The sequence below is a fragment of the Hyla sarda genome, chromosome 2 (assembly GCF_029499605.1).
Source record: "Hyla sarda isolate aHylSar1 chromosome 2, aHylSar1.hap1, whole genome shotgun sequence".
NCBI classification, from domain to species: Eukaryota; Metazoa; Chordata; class Amphibia; order Anura; family Hylidae; genus Hyla; species Hyla sarda.
In genome coordinates this window covers 145006698-145023325 of record NC_079190.1, presented here as the reverse complement: position 1 = coordinate 145023325, position 16628 = coordinate 145006698, and the positions used below count along the sequence as shown (strand labels likewise).

At 44.0% G+C, this 16628-nt stretch overlaps 1 protein-coding gene across 1 annotated transcript in view; it reads left to right on the top strand.

Annotated features, from left to right (window-relative positions):
- The first annotated feature begins 222 nt into the window (after window positions 1-222).
- The window catches only part of ACOD1 (aconitate decarboxylase 1), a 55669-nt gene continuing 39263 nt past the window's right edge, over window positions 223-16628 (top strand). Inside the window, exons 1-2 of the mRNA XM_056560098.1 lie at window positions 223-259; window positions 5287-5406. The gene's annotated coding sequence lies outside the window, so the exon portion shown is untranslated. The remainder of the gene's footprint in view (window positions 260-5286; window positions 5407-16628) is intronic.

Here is a 16628-nt window from a genome sequence, read left to right as displayed (position 1 = left end):
GCTGCTATTCCTGTGAAACACCTAAAGGGTAAACAAACATTTTGAATGTCATTTTGAATACTTTGAGGGCAGTGGCGTCTCTAGGGGGGGGGCCAGAGGGGGCCATGGCCCCCCCTAGATCAGGCTGTGCCCCCCCTTGGGCCCCCCCAATTTAAAATAAATAGGGATGTCCCAATACATTGATGGCTCCGCCCCCAGCACAGGAGAAGACAGGCCGAGACCTGACAGGTCACACAGCAGAGCGGCCCTTTCATGTGAGGTGAGTGATGTCCCGTGTCCTGCCTCTCTCCCCTCTGATCAGCAGTCTATCCTGGGGCTGGGTCATGTGTATAGTAGCAGTCCAGTGGGATCACTTTCCCTCCTCCAGTGTCCACAGGTCACCAACAGGTCACATTATCACAACAATTTTTAGGAAAAATCGCGGCAAAAATTGCGCGATTTTACCGCGATTTTTTGTAAATCGCGGTAAAACCGCAATTTTTGCCGTGATTTTTCCATAAATTGTTCTGGTAATGGGACCTGTTGGTGACCTGTGGACACTGGAGGAAGGAAAGTGAACCCTCTGGAAGGACAACATGTGAACACATTAACCCCTCAAGGATACATTCACATGTACAGGATCTGCTGCATATTTTTGCTGCATATTTTGTGCAGCTGATTTTGCAACCCATTAGCTTCAATAGGTAGCAAAATCAGCTGCTGAAAATATACAGCAGATGCTGTACGTGTGAACGTATCCTAAGGGCTCATTCAGGGGTGGATCCACAGTGTATTTTACGCTGCAGATCCACTGACAATGCACCCTACAGTGCTGCCTCCATCTGTGCCTGCTCATATTGGCAATCCTCCGCTACCGTGTTTCTCCGAAAATAAGACCGGGTCTTATATAAATTTGTAAATTATGGGGGGGGCTGCAGCAGTGTGGAGGATGGGGGGCTGCAGCAGTGTGGAGGATGGGGGGCTGCAGGAGTGTGAAGTATGGGGGGCTGCAGGAGTGTGAAGGATAGGGGGCATCCACCACACTCCTGCAGCCCCCCATACTTCAGCCCCCCATCCTCCCCTTCCCCTGTCGTCCTCCACACTCCTACCATACCCTACAGCAGTGTTTCCCAACCAATGTCCTCCAGCTGTTGCAAAACTACAACTCCCAGCATGCCCGGACAGCCTTTGGCTGTCCGGGCATGCTGGGAGTTGTAGTTTTGCCACAGTTGGAGGCACACTGGTTGGGAAACACTGCCCTACAGTGCCCCCCACCCCTCTGCCATAATAAACTTGGGTACCGGTACTCATTTCACTTTCTTACCGTACCCTGCGGCGAGATATTCTCCTGTAGCTTACCGTAGCAGCCGGGGGCAGGGACACGTCCGTGACGTCGGCCGTGCATACGCGCCGACGTTTTAGAACGTCAGCGTCCCTGCCCCGGCTGAATTACGGTAAGCCGCGGGACCAGCCAAAGGAGGCGGGAGGGGGGCTGTGGGGTCTGCGGGCATTACGCGGGTGGTCGGGGGGGGGGGGGGGGGTGTGTGGAATCTGCGGGCATTACTGCACTGTGGTGGCCGGGCGTGGTTTCGGGTCTGCGGGCATTACTGTGGCGGTCGGGGGGGGCTATGGAGTCTGCGGGCATTACTGTGGGGTCTGTGGGCATTACTGGCGGCCGTGGTCCGGATCTGCAGCCTTACTTGCAGCCCTACCCCATAATCCTGCTAGGGCTTACTTTCGGGGTAGGGTTTATTTTCGGGGAAACACGGTAGGAGCAGACACGCTTTGATGTGTATATTCGCACACATCATGGCCGCTCCTGCTCTCTGAGCTAGGCCGAGAGGAGCCGCGATGTGTGCGAGTATACACATTAAAGCGTGCCTGCTCTAGCGGAGGATTGCCGTTTTGAGCAATTACAGATGGAGGCAGCACTGTAGGGTCCATTGTCGGGGGATCCACAGTGTAAAATATGCTGAGGATCCATCCGTGTAAATGAGACCTAAGGACACAAGGTGTATGTGTACGCACAGTGCCTGCTCCCACTGTGTTGTATAAATCATTAGCTAGAACCATCGGCTAATGCCAGACATCACCAATCAGGCTGATGTCCGACATTAACACTTTAGATGCCGCTATCAAAGTTGATGGTAGTGTCCAAAAGTTTTAACGCCTTAAGGACCGAGCGTTTTTCCGTTTTTGCACTTTTGTTTTTTCCTCCTCACCTTTTAAAAATCATAACCCTTTCAATTTTTCACCTAAAAATCCATATGATGGCTTATTTTTTGAGCCACCAATTCTACTTTGTAATGACAGTCATGTTACCCAAAAATCTATGGCAAAAATGGAAAAAAACTCATTGTGTGTGTGTGTAATTATATATATACACACACACGTTTTAAAATTGCCCCCCCACTTTTGTCACTGGCCCCCCATGTGCCCCCCCTAAATATGAATGCTGGAGACGCCACTGGCTGGGAGTTGTAGATTTGCAACAGCTGGAGGTACACTGGTTGGGAAACACTGTTCTAGCCTATTCAGCATACACGTCATGTTACACCAGTGTTTCCCAACCAGTGTGCCTCCAGCTGTTGCAAAACTACAACTCCTAGCATGCTCAAAGGCTGTCAGGGCATGCTGGGAGTTGTAGTTTTGCAACACCTGGAGGCACCCTGGTTGGGAAACACTGGTGTATGCCCTACAGAGGTTTGGTGAACTACAACCCCCAGGAGACTACAGAGGCAGCATGCTGGTGTTATACCACAGACTGAAGACTTCTGAATGACACATGCTGGGAGTTGTAGTCCTTTTTGTGTGTGTATGACATTGTATCCCAACCAGGGCTGATTATATTAGTGTGCTGTGTATAAGGGGGCTGACCTGGGAAAATAGTAGGGTGGGTAAAGGGCAGAACAAAAAACAAAAAAAAAAAAAAAAAAAAAAAAAAAAAAAAAAAAGGAGCTGCCCCAAACCAGCAAGGCATGTGGCATACTGGGATTTGTAGTTTTCAGCACAGCAAGAAACAGGAAATAAAAGCAAACATAGAAAAACAAAGTGGGGGATAGAAAGACAACAAAGAAGGGAAATAGAGTAGGCGAAACAACAAGAATAGAAATGAAACAAAACAAATAGGGTAAGTCAAAAACGGAAAAACACGTTGACCACCGGAGTACCCCTTTAAGGTCAAAATGGGCTTGGTCCTTAAGGGGATAATCTTAGCTGTACTGTATCTTTCATAGAGACTGTGTATTAGTACGGCCCCACAGAGGGTATAGACAAATAAATCCCTACAATTATGTCAACCAAATTAGAGGGTAAGGGAAGTGTATAACTAAAATATACCCTTTAATTAATTTATATAAAATACACCAAATTTAGTGAACCCAGATAAAGATCACATGGCAACAAAAAGTGCCTCTTGTATGCTTATGGTAGTATATACCGAATGTACCAACCAAGCTATACCCAACGCGTTTCCACTGCATATAGCAGTTTCATCAGGGGAATTATGGCACTGGTACCAATAGAGCTAGTACAAGACTATATGCAGAGTATGTGCAGTCTGAGAATTATGCAAATTATAGATAATTCCTAAAAAATTAATGGGTCCCTTAGTAGTGGATTACCGCTTAATACCAAGTAGATGTTTCATGTATATAAAGCATATGCAGAAAACCACTACATTTAAATCTCCGGACAAAGGAAAATCAGAGGAAGATACCTAGCTTCCTTCCAGGATACGATTATGGTGTCCGGATGTAGAGCGGAGACAGAGCGCACCTGCAGTGGCAGGGAGCCTCACCAAGGGCTACTCACGCTCTGTACTGTATCTTTCCAAGAATTTAGCAGCTGAGTTCTCTGTACAGAAATAGTGAAGTTAAGTGAGCACACATCATTTTTCAGTTCTCTCTTTATTATTTGTGCAACACGCTTGGTCTTATGTGCTTTATTTTTGTAATATATAAGTTTATTAAAAGGGCTGTTGTGTAAAACACATTCATGGCCCTTACACAGGAAGGTTGATATATATAGTAGGGAACAGCTCACACTGGGGGGGGTCGGCAATGACAGTATTCACACAGGCAGTAGGTTTTAACATACAAGAGAATGTTTAGGAATTATAGGCGCAAAGCATAGTGCAAACAAAACCGAAGCCTGTCTGGCTCTAACTAAACATCAGGATACTTCACAATCCTACTGTGGGCCTAATGTCTGGCCCCAAGAAAACTCACACAAATGTCCATCGAATAAAGTTCAGACCTGGTGGGTTTTCAGCTTCAGCTCTGGCTGTGTCTGTTTCTCCTCTATCTCTCCAGCAATCAGCAGCACCCAACCTCACCTGAGGACACCTTGAAATAGGGAAACCCATAGTGGACTAGGGGTGTGGACTGGAACACTCCCACATTAAACCTGTCCTCCAGTCCAGGAAATCCAGCCCATGAAGTTTAAACAAAAGAGGCCTAGCAGACTAGCTCTGCTAAAGCAGCATATCCTTCTGGATTTCCTTTATCGAGCCTGGCTGCGAAAACCAGGCGAAATATACACCCCATCCACCACTTTCCCGTACACTTTACTGCATATCCCCCCCCCCTCTTCTTCAGACCAGAGGTCTGAGGATTTATAATGACCATACAGTACTCCCTGGACAATGCATCCGCATTCCCTTGCAATTTTTCAGGTCAATGTTCCACTTTAAAACTGAAATTTTGTAAGGAGAGAAACCATCTGGTCACTCTTGCATTTCTCTCTTTATTTTGTTTCATCCAGGCCAGAGGAGCATGGTCTGTCTCTAACACAAATTCTCTACCCAGCAGATAATATTTCAGGGACTCCAATGCCCACTTGATGGCAAGACACTCTTTCCACTTTGGCATAATTTTTCTCTGCTGGGGCCATTTTCTTACACAGGTACATTACTGGGTGTTCTTCCCCGTTTACCCCTTGTGACAGGACTGCTCCCAAACCTGTATCAGATGCATCTGTCTGGACCAGAAACTGTTTGCTGAAATCTGGGGGAAACAATCACTGTCTGTTGACACAGGGCCGACTTTAGGCTCTAAAAAGCCTTTTCCACCTCTGGGGTCCACTTCACCATTACTGACTTACCACCTTTTGTTAAGTCTGTCAATGGTGTAGCAATTGAGGCAAAGTTGGGCACGATCCGACGGTAGTACCTGGCTATGCCAAGGAAGGCCCTCACCTGTTTTTTGTTAATGGCTTGGGCCAGTTCTGTATCACCTCAATCTTATTGATCTGGGGATTAACCAGCCCTCTACCAATAATATAACCAAGGTATTTTGCTTCCTCTAGACCCGCTGCACATTTCTCAGGGTTTGTGGTTAAGCCTACATCACTGATGGCGTCTAACACAGCCTGTACCATACAGAGGTGACCTTTCCAGTCAGACGAAAAAATTACCACAGCGTCCAGGTAAGAACAGCATAATCACGATGTGGTCTCAAGATTAGATCCATCAGCCTCTGAAATGTACCAGGGGCCACATGTAACTCAAATGGCATCGCAACATACTGAAACAGGCCTTCTGGAGTGGAAAATGCAGTCTTCTCTTTAGCCTCCTTAGATAACGGTATCTGCCAATAACCCTTAGTAAGGTCAAGTGTTGTGATGTACCTTTCTCTCACAAGCCTATTAATAATTTCATCTACTCAGGGCATGGGGTATGCATCGAATTTTGAGATCTCATTTAATTTTCTGAAATCATTACAGAATCTCCACGTCCCGTTGGGGTTTGGGATTAGCACATGGGACTTGACCATTCACTAGTAGACACCTCAATGACACCTAATTCAAGCATGCACTTGACCTCAGTTTCATTGTTAACTTTGGTGATCCGATACACGAGATCTACATTCATGGCAAAATGTGAAAATTTCTGGTCAGCTTCTGGTTCTTGTGGTACACCGTTTATTACCGTGACATTTGCCCGTGCAGTTCCCAGAGTGGGTTCTCTCAACTGCTTGATCCCAAAGTTACCCCGAGACACTTATAGATCTAAGACCTGTTGGCCAGATAGGGAAGTTACTTCTACTTCTCCAGCTAACACCTGCAAAGGAAAAAGGTCATCACTACACATTTCAGGTGGACCCACATTTCCATTTTGCACCTCATTGTTACCATTGTTTTCAATGGTTGTCTCACATGACCCATTATTAACAGGGAGAGGTACAGATTCTGCTTGAGTTTCTTCCCCAGCTGTAGAAGTACCATCCCTTTTTCACAACTCCCAGAACAATGGGAAATCGTGACCTAATATAACTGCATACATAAGTCAGAGGGAGTCACCAACATAACAGGGGCCACAGGGTAAGCTACAATATCTCCGTGGATGCATAGCACTCTTATGTGTTTGTTCGGCACATAGTCCCTAGCCACAAGGCTGGGCCGAACCAAAGTTACCAGGCTACCCGAGTCCAAAAGTGCCTTCACAGAGCAGTCATTTATCTTTACCATACATACATGTGGCTCAGTCTCTGACCCTGGAACGGCTGCACATGCAGGTTCTGCAAATAGCGACTGTCGCCGGCTAGCATCACACTCCATGGGCTCTGAGGTAAGAGGGCAATAGGTGGCTATGTTTCCCCACTCATGAAACCTCCAGCATTGGGGGGCTCATGGTCTCTTTAGCATGGAGTTCGTTCTAGGATGGGGAAACCCCTGGGGTTCATGACCAGTCTCTTGCCCTCTTCCAAACTCAAGACCCCTGCTCCCTTTCACACCCTTCCACACACCTTCAGCTGGAACTCTCTTACCCACAGATGTCACAGGCTTGACGGATCTGGGGGGTGTTGGTGCAGTAGGGACATCACAACGGAGGAAGTTCCCAGTCGCTATGAACCGTTCCACCATGTTGACAAGCTGCTCAGCAGTCTGGGAGTCTACTTGAGCAACCCACTCTTGTAGCTCTGCCTGGAGGGTCCTGAAGTAATGGTCCACTACGATCTTTTCCACAATCTGAGTGGGTGTAGAAAGTTCCTGTTCCAGACACTTTTGTACTAAATGAATGAGATCATACATCTGTTACTGGCGGGTTTGTCCTTGGCGTAGCTCCAACTGTGGACTTTCCTGGCACGGACAGGTTGTGATTACAGACCACTTGTTTAGACACCAATTAGGCTAGAGTAAAACATAACTTTTACTTACTTACATAACTATTATTTATGTACAATAAATAATACAAACTCATATAGTACACACCAAATAGGGGGGCAAAGAGAAAAAGGGTAACACGTGAGGCCCTAATCTATAGTCCCTAAAAGTAACAGACTCCTAATTTCAAGTGTGGAAATCGGGAGAGGGGATATTGAGAAATATGGTACAATATTTACAATAATGTGGTAGGCCTCTTTTTCCTACGCGTTTCGTCCCTGTAGTGTTCGGGGCTCATCAGGGATAAGAGGGAACCACAAGAAATCCTAGATATTATAATAATAGGGTGTACCAAATATAATCACCATAATGATATAGACTGATGTGATACCTACATAGCTCTTTGGACATCCACAAGGACAGGTTGTGTAACATCAAGGTGAGCAAGGATCTCCATTTTTACTTTGGCATAGTCCCTGACATCCTGCTCCCTGAGGTCATAGTAGGCCTTTTGTGGTTCACCTGTCAGAAAGGGCGCAATCACTTCTGCCCACTCTGCAACTGCCAGTTTCTCTCTCTCCGCCACTCTCTCAAATACGGTGAGGTAGGCCTCAACGTCATCATCAGGTGTAATTTTTTGAAAGACCCGCTGAACGACCCTCCTCACATTCACAGTCTCAGGTGGCTTCTCTCCACTTGTAAGGTCTTAGCCACAACAGTCTCTCTGAGTGCAGCAATCTGCTCAATTAACAAGTGATTTGTTTCCTGTTGCTGTGCCATGGACCGCTGGTGTTGTGCCATGGTCTGCTCATGTCTCAGATTAGCCACTCGCCTGTGCCAACTGCTTTATTACCTCATCCATTGTTCTGGATGGGCCATGCAATGGAGCAGCAGCTTTCACCCAGGACATATGCTTCTGGCCCTTTAAATATCCACAAAATGCAGCATTTTGTTATGCCATTGCCCCTAGAAACAGGGTTTGCACGCATTCTCCACCAATTGTAGGGAAAAGCTCACACGGTGGGGTCGGCAATGACAGTATTCACACAGGCAGTAGGTTTTAAATGGGTTGTGCACTGCCCTGCAGTTCGGAGCTCCGCTCACAGCGTCTGGAAGTTCATTACTCCGAACGCTGTGTGCGGGCTTCCGTGTTCGCAGCCGCCAGGCGTGACGTCACGCCCGGCCCCTTCGTGACGTCTCGCCTTCCCCCTCAACGAAAGTCTATGGGAAGGGGGCGTGACAGCGGTCGCGCCCCCTTCCCATAGACTTTGGTAGAGGGGGCGGGCATGACGTCACGAAGGGGCGGGCGAGACGTCACGAAGGGGCCGGGCGTGACGTCACACCCGGTGGCCGCGAACACGGAAGCCCGCACACAGCGTTCGGAGTAATGAACTTCCGGACGCTGTGAGCGGAGCTCCGAACTGCAGGGCAGCGCACAACCCCTTTAACGTCCAAGAGGATGTTTATTTGAAATGAATTTTAGGCACAAAGCATAGTGCAAACAAAACCTAAGCCTGTCTGGCTCTAACTAAACATCAGGATACCTCTCTATCCTACTGTGGGCCTAATGTTTGGCCCCAAGCAAACTCACACAAATGTCCATCAAATAAAGTTCAGACCTGGTGGGTTTTCAGCTGCAGCTCTGGCTGTGTCTGTTTCTCCTCTGTCTCTCCAGCAATCAGCAGCCACCCAACCTCACCTGAGGACACCTTGAAATAGGGAAACCCATAGTGGACTAGGGGTGTGGACTGGAACACTCCCACATTAAACCTGTCCTCCAGTCCAGGAAATCCAGCCCATGATGTTTAAACAAAAGAGGCCTAGCAGACTAGCTCTTCTAAAGCAGCATATCCTTCTGGTTTTCCTTTATCGTGCCTGGCAGAGACAACCAGGCGAAATGTACACCCCATCCACCACTTTCCCGCACAATTTACCACAATATAATCTCTGGGGCCACACTGTTGGAACCTCCATGATCACTCAGATCTACAGTGTGGAGGAGCAGTAGTGTAGGATGCAGTAGAGAACCACCCATGAATGTATATAACCCAGTGAATATTGCAGTTTTCTTTTTAAACCTAAATATAATCCTATGGTTAAAAACAAAACAAACAAGCTTTGTAATATACTTACCTTTTAAATTAGGCTTTATAGAAAAAATAGAACTCACACCTCTAATTTGCATGTTACCTCCTATGAAGTGGACACATCTCCCGTACTCCCTTCATAGTTATTTAAGGCTTCAGGGTGTACAGGCATGCCTTGATGTGTCCTAGACGGCAAGGGCGTACTGGTACACCTGATGGCATCTTGGGTTTATATAAAATTCCACCCACTCTTAACTAATCATAAAGCTTTCAGTCTCGAGCTCATGTGATTATGTGTCACATGTAGGTTATTAATAGGAGTGCTTGGACCTATCAGATAGAAGTAAGTGTGCTCCCTCAGCGCTCTACTTTACAGTTGCTGCAATATATATTTTTGAACTTAAGGGCTGCTGAACAGCGGGACAGAATGTCTGATCCCCTAATACTTGTGTAAACAGGTCCTTACACAAAGATTAATTGATAACTATATTATTTTCTTACAGACAGACGTGTGAAGAAATAGTTTTTTACAGTTTCACAATTTTCTCATTACCATATGTTGCAATGCAGTGATTTACTTTGTGTTCCTTCTGTGCTTATAGTGAAAATAGAGCAGTGGTTCTATTTTGTCATTTGCCATTGCCAGGCAATATGTGGTTCCTTGACTTCTGTAAATTAGTTTCTGGTCTTAATGTTAAAGAGGTATATTATAACTTTCTTATTTAATTAATCATTGCACTAAAACTATTGCTGACTTTACTCCATTGCACCCATGAAGAAATTCTACCCTCCTGAATGTCATAGACCATAATGGAGAACAGATGCCTTGAGCAGGACAAATGCTGTTCACTTGAGATCCTGGATGTTGGCTCCACAACTCTTACCTGTCCCAGATTATGCACCAGAAGCAACAACAACCTTTTAACATGTATGGTACCTTTATACTGTAAACGTAACACTGTTAATACAAAGAAGTAGACCACTTTATTAAACACTATGGACCATTTACCAATCCGCCTTAGAAACTGTCTGGTTTTCCATTATCAATCAATTAAATCTCAGTCTTCATTTTACCAGAGTTTGTAAAGATATGAAACATGAGCTGTGCTTAGTTTCCATAGGAAAACCAGACAGCAATTGTCTTCAGACTGATTGATAAATCTGAGCCTACGTGGAGAGGCAACAAAGACCCCTCAAAGGAAAAACTCCAGCAGGAGTTTTTTTTTTTCAAATTCTGTCCATTGTGTGGAATAAAAAAACAAAACAAACAAACATCTACTTATCTCTAGCATTCCCATGATGCCGCTTCGGCCGGTGATAGGCTGAGTTGCATTATCATGTAACGTAAGAGTAAGAAGAAGAATTGTTTAATTATATAACCTTTAAAGGGGTACTCCGGCGCTTAGACATCTTATCCCCCGTGATCTTGCATGCCGCACCCCGTTTAAAATCAGTCCCCGGAGCGTGTTCGCTCCGGGTCTAATTACTGTCGATCACGCCGCCCTCAATGCAAGCCTATAGGAGGGGGCGTGACAGCACGAAGTGGCGACCGACACGCTCCCTCAATACAACTCTATGGCAGAGCCTGGGATTACTGAAGGCAGCGCTCCAGCTCTGCCATAGAGTTGTATTGAGGGGGCATGTCAGCCGCTGCTTCGTGGTCAACACGCCCCCTTCCCGCAGGCTGTTGGGGCCCCGTACAAGAGATCGCGGGGGGCCCCAGCGGTCAGACCCCCCGTGATCTTAATCTTATCCCCTATCCTTAGCATAGGGGATAAGTTTTTCACCACTGGATATCTCCTTTAACCCCTTAAGGGTTTTTCCGTTTTTGCACTTTCGTTTTTTCTCCTTACCTTTTAAAAATCATAACCCTTTAAATTTTTCACCTAAAAATCCATATTATGGCTTATTTTTTGCGTCACCAATTCTACTTTGCAGTGACATCAGTCATTTTAGCCAAAAATTCACGACGAAACGGAAAAAAAAAAAATCATTGTGCGACAAAATCGAAGAAAAAACGCCATTTTGTAACTTTTGGGGGATTCCGTTTCTATGCAGTGCATATTTCGGTAAAATATCATTATTCTGTAGGTCCATACGGTTAAAATGATACCCCACTTATATAGGTTTGAATTTGTTGTACTTCTGGAAAAAATCATAACTACATGCAGGAAAATTTATACGTTTAAAAATGTCCTCTTCTGACCCCTATAACTTTTTTATTTTTCCACATACAGGGCGGTATGAGGGCTCATTTTGCGCCGTGATCTGAAGTTTTTATCGGTATGATTTTTGTTTTGATCGGACTTTTTGATCACTTTTTATTAACTTTTTAATGGTATAAAAAGTGATCAAAATACGCTTTTTTGGACTTTGGAATTTTTTTGCACGTACGCCATTGACTGTGCGGTTTAATTAATTATATATTTTTATAGTTCGGACATTTACGCACGCGACGATACCACATATGTTTATTTTTATTTTTATTTACACTGTTTTATTTTTTTTATGGGAAAAAGGGGGTGATTCAAACTTTTATTAGGGAAGGGGTTAAATGACCTTTATTAACACTTTTTTTTAACTTTTTTTTTGCAGTGTTATAGGTCCCATAGGGACCTATAACACTGCACACACTGATCTTCTATGCTGATCACTGGCGTGTATTAACACGCCTGTGATCAGTGTTATTGGCGCTTGACTGCTCCTGCCTGGATCTCAGGCAAGGAGCAGACATTCGTCGATCGGACACCAAGGAGGCAGGTAAGGGCCCTCCCGGTGTCCTGCAAGCTGTTCGGGACGCCGCAATTTCACCGCGGTGGTCCCGAACAGCCCAACTGACTAGCCGGGATACTTTCGCTTCAGAAGCGGCGGTCAGCTTTGACCGCCGCTTCTAAAGGGTTAATACCACACATAGCCGCGATCGGCGATGTGTGGTATTAGTCGCGGGTCCCGGCCGTTGATGAGCGCCGGGACCGACGCAATATAATGCGGGGTCGCAGCGCGACCCCGCTTCATATCGCGGGAGCCGGCGCAGGACGTAAATATACGTCCTGCGTCGTTAAAGGGTTTAGGGACTAATGATTACAAAGTAAAAATATACATACCAGCTATTCACTGTTATCAGGGGTCTTTTGATTTTCAATCTTGGTTGGAAGTCATTTAAAATCTGGTTGATACATTGCTGTAGAAATGAGCTCTGGCAGATTATTGTTTGTAAGAGTTGTGCAATGCTTTGACTTTACAAACTTCATTACTGAGTACAGTGATTCACAGCTGTACTGTGTGCTAAAAAGTCACACACTGGTTTTCTTTCATTCAAGATATTTAACATCTGAAACTTTCTTCCAGAACTCCTGTATTTCTATAATTTCTATTTTTACAGAGAAGGATTGTGTAATAAGAGGTTCAAACATTAGGCCACCATCATTGATCACATCAACCATGAATGGATTTTCAAGAAAGGTGAAGCAGAGCTTTAGTTTCTCCCAAGTCATAAAACCTTTCTATGAGATTTTTAGGGAGTCCTTGTAATTTATGTGTGTATTCTGACAGTTTGTGGTCTTCTATTTCAACAGAGAATGTATTTTCTTTCTTTTTGAGATTGGGAAAGAATATTTGTGAACAAAATGTCTTTGAAAGAGTTTCATTCAGTGGGATACCAGCATTTGGTAAAGCTTTGTCAACTGTGTGTTTAATGTCACCCCATCACTTGTTTTTCTTAGTTCCGCTAAGTCCATCAATTCTTCTTCATCATTTCGCCCATCAATAACATTCGCCGAAACAAAACCATTAAATACTGCCAGTTGTGGATTGTCTTGTATATCTTTAGATTTCTCAAAGCTAAGATAAATGCAAGCCAATTCTTTCTATAACTTTGCACTTTGACTGCAACATTAGTACTGATCTTAGACTAGCAGTTATTATTGTTTTATTTGTGACACTGCCACAACTCCAGTTATATTCTTTTTTAATACATTCACCATCAGAATATGGACCACTATTACGCACACTATTCCATGATATCATAAAACTAACTTCAGTTGTACCAAATTCCCTACCAAGCCTTATCTGCAGTGTCTGGCTAATTACTGATGATTTAAACCGGTTATTTATTTTTATAATTCTGATTTAGCCGAATAATCAAACACATATTTATAGATTTTTTTTCATAGTGTTGTATCAATTAAATGATTTGTAATGACTTAGTAACACATTGCAAATTACACAAACAGATTTTCCTTCTTTAAGGGTATATTACCACTATGGAATCTTTACCCAGAGATATTCCAGGCAGATATTTTATCCCATCTGAAGCAGGTGCTGACATTCAGTCAATGCTAGAGGACCACTTAAACATGCGCCGTCTCTACCGTGGAATAGCAGGGTGCATGTGTAGCCAGCACTCCATTCATTACCTATTGGGCTACCTAACATTACTGAGCATTGATGATGAGAATCCTGTGGATAGGTGATAACTAGCTGATTGTTTGGGAACCCACCAATCTTGATAATGGAGGTTAGATGCCATCCGAATCAACGGAGTGCAGGGTACATGTGTGGCCAGCGTTTTATTCATTCCCTATAGGACTTTGAACATTATTGAGTGCTGATGATAAGAATACCCCTCTAATCTCTAAACTTGCATTAACAAAATCTACCATTTGGAATAAAAAGGACAAAAATGAATTAACATAGAAAAAACTATTATTGAATAAAAATTTTGAGTGTAGCTCACAGAAAAAATATGCGAGGTTAACTGAGAAATTCTCTCACCCAATGGAGAATACGTAAGGCAAATGTAAAAAAGAAGAGTACTCAGTCCTCAGCACAACCACTCAAAAAGATTGTAAGGTGGATGTGTGATATAACATGCAAAAGAATGACCTTGCAGACCAATATAATAATTTTTACATTTTTAAAAATTTATAAGCAATATTGATAATAAAAATTAGAAAAAATACAGCCGCAGGACCCTACGGCTGTACAGTGATAAAATAGAAACATTGCCAATAAAACCTCAGAGAGAATTCATATTAACACCACAATATTCATAATATTCATAATTACACCACAATGTAACATGGAATGAATGGAACAAATGTAGCAATATGTTTAAGTGAATTATAACAACTATACCATTCTAAACCTACATAGAAGAAAGTGTATATAGTTGTCCTGATAAATGTCAGCGTCCTTCCTACAAAATAGATAAGCAGTGGGTAAATGTCCCAAGGATGACACCATTCTTAGAATGTCCCAAGAATGTAACTGGAAGTTCTGTGCGGGTGTGATAATACTGGAAGCTCTGCTAAAGATCTGCTGTGCCGATGGAGATCCTGTTAGGGAAGAAAGACACAGGCACTTGCGTGCCACTCACCCACTCCGCAATGGATCCGGTAACGGTGGTCGTCCTGCTCTAGCTAAGAACCGCTGGAGCACCGGCAAGTGCAACCGCTGCCGCGAGCTCTTGGCATCTGACATAGCGGGTGGGTGGTCACGTGTCTGGCAACCAGCTGATCAGATGGACTCGGCCTGCTTCCCAGTGATGTATTAGTTGTGGCAATGCTCAGATGATGATGTGGATAGCCACCAATGAAGAAATCCCGCACAGATAGATTCCTGTAGTATGGGCGCTGAAAGATAAGTCCGATAGTCCGGCACAGCTGTTGAAAAGTTGTCAAAATTATCCTTCGTACAGGCAAATCCCCACAAATAGGGTATCCTTTAGCACAATGGATAAGTCCAGTATTCTGGCACAATGGATAAATCCAGTATTCTGGCAATGGAAATAAATCCAATAGTCCGGTATTGGCAAATGGAATACCGTGGTGATGTTAAAATTTCATCAAAAAGCTCTCCAAGGTTGCTATAATGAGACCGCTTTGGTCTATATAGATATGATGAGGCAAATCAATAACATAAAATAAGAAAATAAAACACCAAACGCGTTTCGAGGTATGTGAATGGGCATAAACCGCTCCAACCCCTTCCTCAGTGGTGAATGGTATGATAGAGTAGTAGATTCTTTGTACTTTTATATGGTCTGGAAGTGCAACACCTGTGATTTATTTCAGGTTTCTGGTAAGATATGAGATGGATTCAATGGATGGTAAAACATAGAAAATATATCAATGGCAGTTTCATAGAGTGTATGGAGCTAGAGATGCTAGTTCAGGGGCAGGATAAATATAGATCTAAATACCGCAAAAATAATACAAAATAGTAATCAATAGATACTAAGTGGAAAATAATATAAAAGGTGAATGAATATGTGAATAATAGATAAAGAAATGACATTAAATAAAGGTGCAAATAGAATAGAGATAAATATAAATGTAGAATGAAAAATAGATAACAAGAATAAAAATAAATATAAAAATAAAATAAAATAGAAATTAAAATAAAATAAAAATAAATCTGAAAAATTAAAAATAAATATAAATAAATAAAAATAAAAATAGAAATAAAATAAAAATAAATGTGTAGAAATGAATATAAAGATAAAAATGAAAGTAGAAATGAAAATAAAAAAGAAGAAATAAAAATAAAATTTAAATAAAAATGGTGAAAAATTAGGATGAGCATCTAAAGAAACCCAAATTGGAATTAAGTCCTCTGGGTTCCATACTACAAAATTGGAAGATTTTTTGACTCTCAGCCTTAGACATTTTAACCCCTTCCCGACCTATGACATACCTGTACGTCATGAGTGGCAAGGTGTTCCCGACCCATGACATACAGGTACTTCATGAACATTTTTGCCGCTATTCGCGGCATCCCGCAGCGCCAGCCATCTTACCATGCGACCACGGGGGGTTTCATCCCCCCCCCCCCAGCGATCGCTGCTATCAGCTGGTCAAATCTGACTAGCTGATAGCAGGGTTTCGCTATCAGAATACTTAGCAGCGCGGTGTGTGAGTCCCGATCAAGGTGATCAGGACACACTCCGCTCTGCTAAGTGTCCCTGACCCGTCCCCCGGCGTCACTTACCCGGCCATGCGGTGTCCCGAGCGGTCCCGGCGCGAGCGACGTCCTCCAGGCGGTCCCGGCGGTGCTGCGTCCCGGAGGTGAGTTTCCGGCAGCAGTGCGGCATCTTCATTGGCAGCAGTGAGATCGCCGTAAAGCGATCTCACTGCTGCCTCTGGGAGTTTCAAAACTGCAACTCCCAGCATGCCCAGACAGCCTTTGGCTTTCTGGGCATGCTGGGAGTTGTAGTTTTGCAACATCTGGAGGTCCAGAGTTTGGAGACCACTGTATAATGGTCTCCAATCTGTGCTCTTCCAGATGTTGCAAAACTACAAATCTCAGCATGCTCAGTCTGTCCAGGCATGCTGGGAGTTGTAGTTCTCTAACATCTGGAAGAGCACAGATTGGAGACCATTATACAGTGGTCTCCAAACTGTGGACCTCCAGATGTTGCAAAACTACAACTCCCAGCATGCCCAGACTGCCCAAGCA